This window comes from Sorghum bicolor, chromosome 3 (assembly GCF_000003195.3).
Source record: "Sorghum bicolor cultivar BTx623 chromosome 3, Sorghum_bicolor_NCBIv3, whole genome shotgun sequence".
NCBI classification, from domain to species: domain Eukaryota; kingdom Viridiplantae; phylum Streptophyta; class Magnoliopsida; order Poales; family Poaceae; genus Sorghum; species Sorghum bicolor.
This window is the reverse complement of record NC_012872.2, coordinates 3218145-3234026: the sequence shown is the minus strand read 5'-3', so window position 1 is coordinate 3234026 and position 15882 is coordinate 3218145. Positions and strand designations below refer to the sequence as shown.

Here is a 15882-nt window from a genome sequence, read left to right as displayed (position 1 = left end):
TTTTTGGATCGGATCGGAGCTAGCAGCCGCGATCCTCTCGGTTGATGATACCCCTATATACTCTAATCTCAACGGAATATAGTACTAGTACTACTAACAGAAGTAGTGTGCGACTGGCATTATTTGTACTATAGTTTACTATTTAATCTCTGCTTGAATTGCATTGGTTAGTGGGGAATTGTTGTTGCTAGTTTACAAATGCCCACTTGTACCGGGTCGGGATTCGATCTCCACGCCAAGGCCAATCATTAGGAAGTCTAGTAATGGGCACTTGGGCAGTAGCCGTCATACCGTTGGGAACTTGGGATGATTCGATCGGCTGCCGGTGCTCTCTCAGCTCAGGCTGCTTGTTGACTTTGAGTGAGAGAATTCGAAAGCTTGGAGTTTGCATTTGTTGCAACCGGCAGGGGCTCGATCCAGATGCAGTGCGCTTTCTTTCATATATGGTAGTTGGCGCACTAAACCAAAACCTTTTGAGTGTTTATTACCAGCAGGTACGGTGTCCTTGCGATGCAACATGCATATTTCGTCTCTTCTAATAAATAACATATCTTTTGCTTCGTGCTATGTCAAACATCTCAATTTTTATTTAAGTATCTTTTCAAAACTATATTATCATTTATAGGTTCAAATTAATGCACTGTCAAGACATATTCCATGTTGTATTTAGCGTAACTAGTTTGGTTCCGGGGATATTTATGCATTTCTCGATAAACTTTGCCAAATATCGAGAAGTTTGACTTAGAACAAGCTAGACAATTGTCCATGGTATTCGTCCATCTGATATGTTGAGGCCACTATTCAGTTGAACAGGATGACGGTCTGGTGGTGAAGAAGACGTGCGTCAGACCAATCAAGAAAAATCCATAGAGATCGAGTAAGAAAATTTGGTGGCCATCATAGTGTTAAATAGGTTGGACGGTCCAAGCAAGAAGAAAATAAGAGTGCCATACAATCTACAACGTCTACCGACCGGCACTAGTGCCATGTCACTGTATAAATACATACGCACTACAGGAAACAGGACTTCGCCAAGTGCCTGGGGCACTTGGCGAAGGCCACTTTACACTTGGCGAAGGCTTCGCCAAGTGCCGGCCACGTGGCACTTGGCGAAGAAATATTTTAATTTTTTTTTAAAAATTCTTCGCCAAGTGCCACGTGGCTGCCACTTGGCGAAGCCCCTGCCTTCGCCAAGTGCCAGCCACGTGGCACTTGACGAAGTCCCTCAGCCCGTGGCTTTTACACTTGGCTTTCCCACCTTCGCCAAGTGCAGCACTTGGCGAAGGCCTCTTCGCCAAGTGCCGCACTTGGCGAAGCTGGGAAATTTTATTTTTTTTAAAATGTCCGGGCTATTTCCGCGCAGTCCGCTATTAGGACAGCGTATCCATCGACATGTACTCATCACATATATTTAAAACTAGACCACATTCAGAACCAATACACAAATTGGCACATCAATAATATTCTCATTCATCCATATCAAATGTGTACATATATAGTCATGTCACTAGCTTAAGATGCTTGCCATCAAGCCAACATACAAGCATGCATATAGCAGCTGAAAATAAAATCTAGCTAAGTCATCCAAAATTGATCCAACATTGATCAAAAAATATGACCATCATATAAGACCTTGTGTATTCTTCAACAAGCAGGTCCAATTTCACAATGCATTATATCCTCTCAAGCACAACAATCTGTAAATTTGAGAAATTACTACTATTAGTATAGTACTTAAAGGCTCAAGCAGTCAAGCATTCTAGCCTACTTCTCCCATGTTAGTCTGAACATTGACAATTGTACAAGAACATAGCTGCTGTCCTACAGTGCGACATAGAAAGAAAAAACAAAAGAAAATGTAGGAGAAATAAACCTGAAAAATCCTCTGCATTACTAGAATCAGTTCATGACAACGAAAAGGACACATCATGTGGCAATTAGCAAAACTACTACAACGATAACTCATCAAAACCAAATGGAGACAAGTAATCACCTATCCAGTATGCAATAAGGCTGTTGTACAACACATATATGCAATATAGGATGCACCATAGCATGAAACTGAAATTCTAGACTGAAAGCAAAAGAACTGCAATGGTTTGTACATGTACAGACTAGAGCATAGTCAAAATGAGCATATTGTGAGTCCTAGTCATCATTAGCATTCTTCAGGATATGACTCGTATGGAACAGACAACATATGCCAACATGCTTCCTCTAGTCCTACAGAAGCTAGCATTTTTTCCCCACCCAGCCACCCAGGCACAACTTGCGAATCGGAGCAACACTAGAACTACTGCAACAGCGAAGCATGGCCTGCCTAGCCACTGACACCCTTTCAAATACTAAATGGTACTAATCAGAGTTCAGAGATGCCTTAGTGCTGCTCACCTGCCGCCATGTTTGGCCTTGAAGAACAGCAGGACGGAGGGAAGCCGGAAGTGCTGAACACTTGGGACCTGGATCCGCGCTCACGGACGCCCGCTGCACGCCTGCCGCACGCCGGATCCGTGCCCGCCGGATCCACGCCCGCTGCGGACGTGGAGCTTGCTGGGAGCAGGAGCGTCACGCCGCCGGTAGCTGGCCGACTCGCTGCGGACGTTCGTCATCCCGTGGCTTGCCGCGGCCGCCCTCTGCTCGTCGCGGTTGCGCGCGCAAAGCCATGTCCCGTGAAACGCAAGCCCGAGGCCGAGACCTGCCAGTGCCAGCCAGTAGGAGCACCGCACCGCCAAGAGCAGGAGCGCCGCACCTCCAGCCGCCGGGAGCAAGAGCGCTGCCGCCAGAAATAAAACGAGCAGGGGAAATTTTTCCGGCGGCGGGCGGGTGTGCGCGCGGCCAGGGGGCGCGCGCGGCGGCGGGCGGGCAGGCGCGCGGCGGCGGCGGGCGGCGCGGCGCGTGCGTGCGTGCGTGGTGTGGGTGCGTGCGTGCGTGCGCGGCCGGCTGAGTGCGTGGGGTGGGGAGCGGCTGAGCGTTTCCTTTTTTTAACTGAAACACGCACTTCGCCGAGTGCCAGATCGGCGGCACTTGGCGAAGAGGGGGTGGGGACGGCTTCGCCGAGTGCCAGATCGGCGGCACTCGGCGAAGAGGGTGCATGGGTCCGCTTACATGTTCAAACGTACGTATACACTTCGCCAAGTGCCACGTGGCAGGCACTTGGCGAAGGGGTCTTCGCCAAGTGGCGGCCACGTGCCACTCGGCGAAGAGGGAGAGGGAGCGTGGGCCGGCTGCGGCCTTTTGCATGGCACACCTCTTCGCCGAGTGCCACCAGGCCGGCACTCGGCGAAGGCCTCTTCGCCAAGTGCCAACCCTAACACTTGGCGAAGTCATTTTTTTTTGAGTTTTGCTCCCAAATTTTTTGTGGAGGTTTAGTACCCTATCTTTAGTAAGTTGTCAAGGTTTGGTGCATTTTGAAGTTTTTTTCTATATTTCTTCATTTAATTGCGACTCGTTGCATTTTTTCCGACGAATTTGATTTGAACCGCAGGTGCATGGAATAATAGTGTCCTATGGTTACAAAACTGCTATTCTTGCTTGTGTGCGTGGAATTAGGTCAAATCCATGTCCTGGCGCCAAATCTCGATGAGCGTGCTCGCAGGGCAACGCTTCCAACTTGCCTGCGCGCGGTTTTTTAATTATAAAAAACTCAAATGACCTCGAAAATCCACGAAACTTCTCCACCTGCCTTGATATGGTATGGGAAGGCTATGGTAAAAATTTGAAAAAATTTGGAGTAAGTTTGCATTCACAAACCCAACATCTCCATATGATCACAAGATGTTGGGTTTCTGAACATCCGACGTGCAAACTTGCTCTAAACTTTTTCAAATTTTTATCATAGCCTTCCCATACCATATCAAGGACGGTGGACAAGTTTCGTGGTTTTTCGAGTTCATTTGATTTTTTTTATAATTAAAAAACCCCGCGCACGCAAGTTGGAAGCGTTGCCCCGCGAGCACGCTCATCGAGATTTGGTGCCAGGACATGAATTTGACCTAATTGCATCCACACAAGCAAGAATAGCAATGTTGTAACCATAGGACACTATTATTCCATGCACCGCAATTAAATGAAAAAATATAGAAAAAAATTTCAAAGTGCACCAAACCTTGGCAAGTTACTAAAGATAGGGTACTAAAGCTCCACAAAAAATTTAGGAGCAAAACTCAAAAAAAAATTTTGACTTCGCCAAGTGCAAGGATTGGCACTTGGCGAAGAGGGCTTCCAGGCAATTTCCCAGGGTCCTCTCTTCGCCAAGTGCCACGTGTCTGGCACTCGGCGAAGCCTCCTCTTCGCCCAGTGCCAGACGGAGGCACTTGGCGAAGCCGACGGCAAGGGATGGGGATGGATGCCGTCAGGCCTCGCCGAGTGCCGTTCTTCGCCGAGTGCCGGGCACTTGGCGAAGAGTCCATTTCGCCAAGTGCCTTTCTTCGCCGAGTGCTGGCTTCGCCAAGTGCCAGGCACTTGGCGAAGCCTTCTTTGCCAAGTGCCCGATTTTTGGCACTCGGCGAAGTCTGGAGCACTTGGCGAAGCCTGAGTTTCCTGTAGTGACGCCTTGTTTAGATGCGAAAAGATTTTGGATTTCGCTACTGTAGCACTTTCGTTTGTTTGTGACAAATATTGTCCAACCATGGACTAACTAGGATCAAAAGATTCGTCTTGCGATGCAATTAGTTTTTATTTTCGTCTATATTTAATGTTTCATGCATGTGCCGAAAGATCCGATATGACAGGGAATCTTGAAAGCTTTTTGGTTTTGGAGTGAACTAAACAAGGCCTATAGGATGAAATAGAAGAATAGAACATCAAACAATTATCGTTAGCAAGGCCACCATAGCTAGTTCAACCACCACAAAGGACTTGATAGTCTAAAGAAAGAATTTTCCATGAGCGTAGGACCGTGCAACCAATTGAACGGCTATTTATGATGGAGATGATATATAAACCCCATTCCACCAGACATTTGAGTGTTTCTGGAGTAGAGGAATGATTTATTACTATATAAGCAATGAATAATTCTTTTGGGTAAGTTGAGCAGTGGAGAGATTTCTTCAGGGAGAGGGAAAATCCTTAGCAGACCTAGAGATACAAGATGAGGTTCTCATTTACAAGACATTACTTCTTATTGAATCTATGTGGTATGAAGTGATTGAAGTTCTACATTTTTTGCATCAAAAGGTGCATAATCCATACATTGCATGAGGTTTAGTAGAAATCATGGAGTCCTTTAGCTTTGTATTCATAATGAAGATGATATTGCAGACGATATTACACATCACAAGTTGGTGCAAATGAAGGATAAAAAATGTTTTTCAGGCCATGTCTTCAGATATTGATGTGAATATCTATTTGGCATCTTCTCCAACAATATGACCCAAGAGAGAATCATTTCTGCAAATAAGTTTTCTATAAGAGAGAATACTCATATTTGAGTTGTACCTCTCAAACAACCCAAAATGGTTCTTTTGTATAGTTAGTCTGTTAGAGGCTGATATTTGGTCTATGGCTACCCATTTTAGGTATGGTTTCCATATGGGTCATTTGTTGGAGATAGTCTTAAATTGAGCGAGAGATATCCAAAGAAATTGATCCTGAGAAGGTTAAGAAATCATTTTAAAAAAAAGGAAGATAGGCAAGTGCAATTGTCGGTCTATATGGCTACCCATTTTGGGTTTGGGTTCCATATGAGTCATTTGTTAGAAATAGTCTTAAATTGAGCGAGAAATATCCAAAGGAATTGATCCTGAGAAGGTTAAGAAATCATTTCCAAAAAAAAGGAAGACAGGCAAGTGCAATTGTCTAGTTTACCTGGACGCGACTGAAACTTCCGCTCGCTCTATCTTTTAACTTCACTTGCATCTATCTATTTATTCTAAATGTTTGGAATTCTATATTTTGTTGCTGAAGATCACTGCATCTTATGTGTATAAACTATTTTTAATTCCAAATCATACTTCGTTATCGATTTCATTTTCATCCTACTTAACCTTTTAACCGTTCTCCTTCTCCACCACTGGCTGGACAGTAGGGAACATGTGAAAGGCGTGGATGCAGCGAACATACGTAGTATGCCTTGTCGCCTTGGCAATCTGCTGCCGACGACAGGGAATCCCTGCAGCTGAGCCACCCTCGCATCCATGATCCATCCGCGCGCATCGTGGGCGGCGCAGAGCACGGCAAGAACGCGCGGCGGGGCCTGAAGCCGACGGCGACGATCAGACCACTGGACCATGCCGCGCCGCGCGTACGTACCGGCATCAGCAGCGCTCTGAGCCTCTGTCGGAAGGAATCCACGGCTTGCGAAATCGTCTGAAAACCTGTGGGATTCCGATCGAGAGCATCATCGGGCTCTACGTTACTCGGAGGCCGGCAGTGGCAGTGGCAGTGGCGGCCCAGACACTTCAGGCCGGCAGTGGCAGTGGCAGTCTGCGCCGGTGATCATCCATCATTGCTCTAGCCACCTCATTGATCCGCAATTAAAATCTGGGGGAGACCTGCCGCGCCGCGCCCCAGCAGTACCCGGGGGCTCATTTGCTCCGAGCTCTGATGGACATGGACGATGGACCATCCCGCGCAGAGCAAGAAGAGCTTGCGGCAGGCAGCGCTGGACATTTTTCGCGGGAGTGTTTCAAAACGGCTGCTCCGGCCCGGCTCACGCAGCGAGAGCGTTTTGAATCACTGCTGTGGTTTTGGGATTCCGAGCTCGAGGAATTCCACGTACTACTACTAGTACGCTGCAGCCTGGACCAAAGGCACGCAGTGAGGATTCAGGTCTCGCTGGTTGCTGCCCGCGGACAAAAGGTGCAGGCGTTTCATTCAGAGAGAAAGGATCGAGAGATTCTCCTAACCGTCCCTGATTGGATAGGAGCAGCAGTACATTCATTCTTGCAGTGGACTGTGGACATGGACACACCGTCAGAGACTCATACAGGGAGTAGGTAGCGGCTGATCAAATTGAAATCTTCAAGGATGGAGTAGGAACGATACACGGTTGGAACTGGAACAGCCTTTTGCTAAAAGTATAAGAGCAACCAAGGCCTTATTTAGTTTCCAACCAAAAACTTTTCGCCCTACCATAACGAGTGTTTGGACATAAGCATTAAATATAAATTAAAAAATAATTAATTATACAGTTTGTATATACTATTTTGTGAGACAATTTTTTAAGCCTAATTAGTCTATAATTGGACACATTGCTATAGCTACAAATGTGCCACAGTACCTGAAACCTTTTTTCTTTTTGCGAATTAAACAAGGCATATGGAAATTTCCTTGGACATGGTCCTCACTCGCATTCCCAATCCCAAAGGAGAGCCTTTGATTTCTATCTAGAACAACATGTGCCTGCTGCTGCTGTGTCTCAACATGCAGCTCTTCTCACAGCTGGTTCTCACATGTCAGGATTCAGACGAAATGCGCTGCTCTGCTTCTCCATTTGATCTGTGAAATTTTCGAAAGACAAGTGCCCCAAAAAATAATAATACAGTAGCGTTGAACTGAAAGAAGCAATGAAGAGAGAGAAGGGAAGGGGCACTGTATGTATGTAATCCGTTCGCTGTTTCTGAATGAGCACGACGTCACAAGGCAATTGGCTCTGGGAGTGTCAGACTGTGTCTTTCCCACCCAAAGGAATTTACTCCAAAGCACGAGGTTCAGGCTCTCTCAGGGGACGTAATTATACACATAAAGGAATGCCCAGCCCAGCGAACAGGATTCAGAATTCAGAGCCCCAGAGAGTGACGCGATTCATGTGACTCCTCCCACTCCCAGAAAGGATGCAAAGCAACTGAAATACGCAGTTAATGAGTACTACAGATGAGTGATTCTTATCTGGTCTGATATGGATGGATGACCAAGATGACATGGCATGCTTATTAAGTACAGAGATGAACTGCTTTCAAGCTGACGTCACGTCAGAATAGCAATTGCAGGGTCCAGGTCTCCTAGATGAACAGACTGCTCAGTGCTCAGCATTTCACTTAACCACTGTGCTGAAAAGTTACATATAATCTAATCCCCATGAAAATGTAGGATGCCATTGACATACAACGAGGAACCACCCTTGTGCTCAGTCTCAGTACATCTTCATCCAAATATACACTCTTTATTCAAATTTCAAGGGATAGGTGGCAGATTTCATGAAACACGCACAAATTTTGGGTTCAGAAGCCCTGATCAACAAGGTAGTCAGTCACCAAGCCTCTCCACAACCACGTTTGCACTGGCCAGGCGCCGTGCCATTGGCTCCTCGTAAATCCCAGTTATGATGGCCAGACTGGTCTTTTTGATTGTAACCCCACCTGGTCCCTGCAAACAATCGAAAACACGAGACAGTGAGTGCCCCTAAATTACTGCTGCACAGGAAACACCTACTACTACGTTTTGAAATAAAGTGTAAACACTCTAGTTCCAGGGAGAAATTAAAGGGGGTCATATTTTTCATCTCACGCCAAAATATAAAGGTTGTTGCTCTTCCTGCACTTGGTAAATGTAAGTTTTTTGGTCTGGAGTGTGACACTGTGACTGTTTGGTGTAGCAGTACAAGCCATTCACCACATCTGGTATACTGGTTTGCGCAGCTGCTATGTAAAAATTATATAATTACAGCTAACTGAAACTGAAACCAATGGTTGTAACTTGTAAGCCACAAGGTGATCGCATCATTTGGCATATGAAACAGGTCAATGACAACAGCTCTCCACTTGACAAAGTTCTGAGTCCTGAAAGGCAAACAACTGCATCAATCAAATGTTCTTCCAGTTCCCACGTGGATAAATTCTGGCTGCAGTTAATTCTTTACTCAAAATAGATCAAATTTTTACTTTGATTTACACATCTCTGATGGGTTGCTGAAACCTGTTCGTTTCGCTGAAATTTGGTTTATGATGATACTGTTCGTTTTGCTCAAATTTTTAATGCCCTGTTTGTTTCGCTCAAAATTTTACTGTCCTGTTTGTTTCGCTCAAAAATTTTGCCCTGTTCATTTCGCTGAAATTTGGCTTATGGTGATACTGTTCATTGCTACCTTAGAAGTTATTATGACCAACAAGCTCAACTAATATATCATCGGACAGAAGAAGGCCCAAGACACGAAGGATAGGTCAAAAATAAGGGCCCAGGAAAACAACTGCTGGGAAACAAGAGGATACCATTCTAATTCCCCAATCCATATGTATACAATGAATATGGTTTAAGCTCCATTCTCCTTTGCTGTTTCTTTATGAACTTATTTGCATTGCAAACCAATAGGGAATTTGTTATGTCAATGGAAACTTAACTTGCAATAAAGTAGTTTCTTTAATGGAATCTAGTGGTGGATCATTTGCTTGTTTAAAGGATGTCATGAATATTAATTGAATAGTGCATCTTAACAGAATATGGCAATGCAATAAGAAATGGAATCCAAACTCCTAACCTTCTTCTCTCGAATGAAAACTCTAGGTTTACCTTGGATAGCCATGTATTTGCTACCCCCAAGGTATAAACCAGTGGGCGCCAGAGAGCCTGGTTCATTGAAATCATTCATTACGACAGGTCGGAAGTGATTTCTTCGGGTTTGACCTGCAAATGTAGATCTAAAATATTCGTACGACGTTGCAACAAAAATAGATCAAACTTCTGAAAATTGTGTATGAATTGGGGAATCAGAATGGACACAACCTGCTGATACATCGAAAGTACAGATCAAACTTCTGAACAGACTTCTGATGTATGAACTGAAATTGCTATGAGCATGAAGCATCTTATAGAAGTTAATACATCGAAAGCGTTCACAGTCATGTTTCTAGAAATTAGACGTATGATGAGTTGACGCCAAATATGAAATGATCATCAGTATATAGAAAGCCTATTAAGCCATGGGACGATCAGTATCACAATGAAAAATACCTGTCCCTTAACCTGCTTGACCTATTGAAATAACAAATTCTATAAAGCCGCAAGTTCAGTGAATGTTGACGTACTAATGACTATAAGATATCTTGAGGTGTTGAGCTACATAATAAAGTATAGAGTATATAGCCAGTTACTAACTGAAAGTTAATGATTTAACTTTATTATCTATAGAAAGGAAACATTTGTGTCTTTGTCAGAGAAAGGGAGAAACATCAGTGGCACGAAAAAATCATAATATTTTTTGGTATATAAGGTTAATTGGTATCAAGTGCGTGAACAAGAAAAAGGAAATTCTATACTTGTAGTACTCAGGGTCAGACCAGCATAGAAACTATAGAGATTTATGAGTTGCAGTGGTAGTGGTGGAATGATGGACCTTCACTTTGCCACTATGTCAAGACCTGAAGCTCTCTTCTCCTGCGCGTTCGAGAAAAAAGACTGCAAGTTTTCTGCCGTAATTGGAGAACCGCAAGTGGACTGAACTGAAGAAACAGTGTGGCCACCAGTTTGTTCAGTGCACGACTCTTTAATTTTCGTCAGAGAACTCGAGGCCTTGACACAATGACACACTGTGACACCCAAGACATGGCAGATCGAAGTCAAGGCAGCACAAACTAGCGCGTGTCGTCCACGCCAATCTGAGGAATAATTCGCTTTCTTACCCTAGCGTGACAATTGATCGACAACAACAAATGGCCGGGAACTACGCGCCAAAAAAAAAAACATCAAATGGAAAAGAATGAGATGGAGGACCTGTGGGGAGGCATCGGGCTGCGCCCAGACAGCGCCGTCGTGGCCGAGGATGACGGCGGCGCCGCGGCGGTGAGGCGCTGGTCTGGCCGTCGATGTCGCACAGCAGGTGCTCGTCCACGTAGGCCTGCCACGACATGGCGCCTCGGCCCCTGCGATTTTCTTGCCGGACCTGGTCTCTGGCTCGTGGACTCGCAGTCGCCGACTCGCCGCTGCCGGCTGCTCTCCTTCCTCTGTGCTTTCTACTTATGCCGTTATGCGGTGACGACGAGAGGGCCGATGGATTCCGTTCCATTTCCACATGTGCGCGCCTCTCGTGTTCCCTGACGCATGGTTGTGTGAAAAAACAGGTGCTTCTATCGATTGACGTCCCCCGGATCTGCTCCGTGAATTGCGTTTCCACGATTCGGTGCTCCCTGGAACGGCCATATCTGATCTAGCGTCCGTCGTCACCTACGCGAAGCTACGAACAGGAGTCAGAGTCGGACTGTCGGAGTCGGAGTGAGACACCCACAGACTCCACTCCAGGATGAGGTCACTGTTCTGTTTCCCAAGATTCGATCTGTTTTCTTTTTGGGCTTCTCCATCGCAGCGAATTGAGTTCTTGCTGAAAGCGGAATTGATCAACTGATCATCCTCTGAATTTCATATCGACGTGTAAATAGATTTGCTTCCTTTTGCATTTTTAGCCAGGACTTTTTGATGCGTGACAACTTCAGTTATGGTCAGGGTGGCTAAATCTATTTATGTTCTGATAGTAATTGCAGATGCTGCGTGGCGATCCTCCTTGCTTACCACTGTTTTTTTTTTCGCGAGTGGGTTGAACCTGTATTTCATTAAGAGGTGAAGAAATAAGATACAAGAACCCAAAGTAGGCGGCGAGAGGCTACCAGACTAAGGTCGACGAACCCCTAAACTATTGGCAAAACCTGAAATGTGGTGACACTGTAATACCTGATTAGTAATATAATAGAATGGAAGTTCTTTTGTTTGTCCTATATTATATTTTGGGATTGTTCTCCTGAAACTTGCAATGGTAATAGATGGTTCCTGATGAAAGGTAACATCAGCTTCACTATATATGACTTGTCAACTTCATTTGGCATATAATCACCAGTATTTACAGTGAGACCTTAACAAAATTCTAGAATCATTGCAGCTCTTTCTCTTGTTGGTCTAAGAGGACAAAATAGTAATTATCAGCATGTACTAGTATTAGAGAGGACATTCTATCCTTTGTTTATTCTTTAGTATTAGTACTAGAGAGAAGTGCAGATTTGAAACTGTAACTTTTCCAATTGGAATTGTATCTTGTTCAGATGCACCCTGCTTGTTTGGTTGTTTAAGTTGCTCGGTCGCTCCATATGGGATCCATGCACTCTTGTGTTGTTGCCAATATGATCAAGAAATGTTTTTGGCCCAAGGGGACGAGACAGAATGCACCAACAAAAACAAATTAATATTTTGAAGTTTCAACTGCCTCTTGTATTAACTATTGTATGCAATTCTGTATATTCGAGCAGTTGCTGCATTGCTCAGCACATAATTGTAACACCCAGAAATTTTCATCTTTTGAAATAGAGCTAAAATGATTCAATTTTATAATTTTTGTGCTCACGAAAATATAGGAAAATAATATTTTCTATAAATTAAAATTAATCATAGTCATAGGGTGTACCAACATGGTTGTCCATTCATGCTGGTGCACATGGTTTACTGTAATGAGTGGATTTGACCTAGAACTCAAAATGATTTTATTTTTTTAAATGGATTTGAAAACTGGTTGCAGAAAATATAAAAAGAAAAAGATATCTTTTTCCTCTCCTTTCCTTCCTCCCAGTTTCGCCCTGCTCTCCACTCTGCAGCCCAACCCGCTGCCTCTCTATTCCAACCGGCCGGCTCACTCCACTAGCCAGTCAGTTGGGGACGAAACCCAGCAGCGCGGTCCGGCCCAGGCGGATAGCCCACGCGCGTCCCTTCTCCCTCTTCTGCTCTCTCTCTGCCACGGGGACCCACTCCCTTCTCTCACTGACGAGCGGGGCCCGCTCTATCATCCCCTTCTTCGAGCAGGACTCTACTCCGACTCGGCCCGGTGCGCCCGATTCCGTGATGTGGCCGTGCACCCCATGCCTCCGCCCTATAAAAGGGAACCCTGGGAGCCGCGATGCCCTACCCGAACCCTAGCGCAACCGCCTAGCCGCGCCGTCGCCGCAGTAGATCTTGCTGAATTCCCGAGCTCCCCGTCGTCCCCAAGCCCTCCTCGTCCGCGATAAACTCCTAGGTGAGCTCGACGTTGAAGGAGATACCTCCCCATTCCCTCGGTTCCCTCCGTTGTGACTCATAGACCTCTTTCCCATGCTCGCTGGCGAGAAGCTCACCACCGGCGATGGCAGCCGCCGCGCCCGGTTCTATTTCGGTCGGCTGGCATCTCTCTCTCCCTCCTCCTTCTAATCTAAACCATCCAGCACTTGATCAACTTCCCAGGTCGCTCAATACCCCATTCGATGCTCTTTTTGCTAAAGAGACCCTCAGTTATCTGCTATTTCCGCCCGTTGTCCCTGACCAGATTTAAAATTCATTTTTATTTATTTAATTCCTCAACAGTTCGCGTTATTTATGGTTCTGCCAACCACTTTATGTTTTCATCATACTTGGTTTGTTTTAAATCCGATTTCAGTGATCGCGCTTTGTAGAATGGCTTCAAAGGATAACAATGATGAATCACGCCAACGTGAACCACTTAGCCAACGTGCGGTGCAATTATTGGACATCTGTGCAAACTTCCCTGTTTACGAAATCAACGGCTTCGACTGGCACCAAGGTCGATGTATCTATGTGCAGTGCGAGGGAAAAATACAAGAGATATATACTAGCTACCTTATATTATATCTACTACATGCTTTATGTCTTGTACATACTGGTCATAGATTTAAATAGCAAGCTATAGCGCCGCTATAACCTCTAGAGAGCCGATGCTAAGCTATTTCTATTTTTTCCACTATTTCATTCTATAACGCTATATTATGCTTTAGCGTCGCTAAATTACTTAGCTGTAGCTTTAAAATTTAGAGTAACAATTTAGTTATTGTATACTTTTCTTTTGATGTTAAGTTGGTCTTCTGAAAAAACTAAACAATTGAGTTTCACAAATCATGCTATAATGTCATATTAAATAATATAATATTCCCTAGACTCCTAAAGCCTTGAAAACATATTTGTGTTCACTAAATTTCATGATTCTTCTGTTTTTATGAATCATTACTTGGTTTTTATGTTTTTTTTTAAAAACACTATCTATCGTAGCTCCGCTATAGCGGCGCTATAGTTTTATAGCCTCCTGAAAAAATGCTGCTATTTGCAATAGCCAATAATTTTTAAACATTAAGACTGATATACATACTATAATAAATTAAAACCCTTCACAGTCATGCTTGCAGCTGCAGGAAGAAATGGTCAATTTGGTGCCCATTGGACCCCGTGAAATTCTCATGGCTTATGGTTACTTCTGCTTATGAGTTTATGGTGACAAGTCTTGTCCTCCCATCATGGCAGAGGAGTGGGATGTTACAATCGATGATGAAATTAAGGAATACACACAAACTCTCTGTGGTGATTCCCAGCGCCATTGAGGCCAATGTTAAGGTCAACTTAAAGTTGAAAGACCTCGGTTCTAAAAGCCGTTCTGTTTATGGTAAGATCAAGGCAAGCGTCACTGAATATAAGTGTCCACCTCTTCAGTTGTGAACGAGGGACGAGCTTGCCCTTTCCCTTTGGCTCCACATCCATTCTTCCGTTGAGTCCATCTATGGTTGTCATGCCATGTCGTTGGCAGCTCGAACTCCGAATAGAAGTGTACTTGATAGTAATCACAACAAGTGATAGTCAAGAAGAGCAGGACAAGGATTTAAAATTTAGTCTAGAATTCACCCGTGAAATTATGAGTCAAGAGAGAGAAGTCGATGGTGATCAAGTTGAGGTGAACATCGAGTGGTACCCGATTTGTTGATACTTGGTACCACGAATTGAGACATGATGGAGGTGGTGTTGTAGTAGTGGCAGCGCTAGATGACTACAGAATAAGTGAAGGGATGCCATATTAGTCAGTAGCACCAAATAAATCTAGAACTTTGTGTATGTTTGACAGATGCATGATCTTATATATTTCCTTTTCTGTTTTGATCAATTCATGTCGTTTTTATTTGAACTGAACTATTCGTGTCATTGGTAAAAGAGTGGGTACCAAAAAAGAAAGGCGCCCGTGCTGAGGCACAGGAAGTTTGCCAGCGAATGGCAATGCTGGACATTGACGTCTCAAAATTGTGAGTAATTAGATACAAGCATGTTTGCATTCCAATATGTGAAACTAGCGCACATTTTGCACGGCTAAGTGTTTTATATAACTTTGTTCATTGTGTGATTACTTTTGATTCTAGTAAATTTTTGTTGAGAATAGAACTTGGTGATCAAGTTGATAACCATCGTTCGTTAGTGGTTTCTCATTCCATTGAGTCCAATTGTCTCTCTACAATTGTACTCTTTACACATTATCTCTCCCTCCGCTGAGTGCAAGAAGAGGAAAATGGAAAGAATTTCAACGTTCTTGTCGCTCTTCTCGTCGATATCAACACTAGAGAGAGGCATGGAGACGCAAAACAAAGGCGTTACCTATTCGCGAACTGAGTTGATTAGATTTTTTTTTTATAGCAGAACCTATTCATTCGGGTAAAAGTGCTCGACTTGGTATAGGTGTTTGTATTTTTCTAAATTTATTTTAGGATTTATCTGCGCTATGCTTTCAGTGGTAGCTGACATCTCCGTTGACAGCGAGACGCCTGTGGTGACTTCATGGATCTCGTGATTTGCCGGCTCAGTCTTTCGAAGGTGCTTATAAAGATAGCTTTTATGTAGTGTATTCATAAGAGTGAATATGCGCATGTTGTACTGTGTATTTTTTTTAAAGAAAGAGGGTCATCTGTTCTTCGTGGGAGAGAGACAAACCATCGATCAAGAGAAGTGGGCCTCTCCTTGCCTATTCCTTCGCCAAAGAACGTTAGCGATTGTTAAATATTGATTTCTTCCTGGACTCGGCCTTTCGGGAAGCCTTACTACAAATCAGAGCCCAATTGCACCCATGTTTTTTTTAATGCTGGTGGCAGCCTTTGATGTGCTGGGCAAATTGAACAACTAGAAATGATCTCATCTTCAACAATCGGCTTGCGAGTTGCGACAGTCAATGCAGAT

The 15882-nt window shown here is 44.3% G+C and overlaps 1 pseudogene; it reads right to left on the bottom strand.

Moving 5' to 3' along the window:
• LOC110433527 lies at positions 8082–11623 on the bottom strand (annotated as a pseudogene).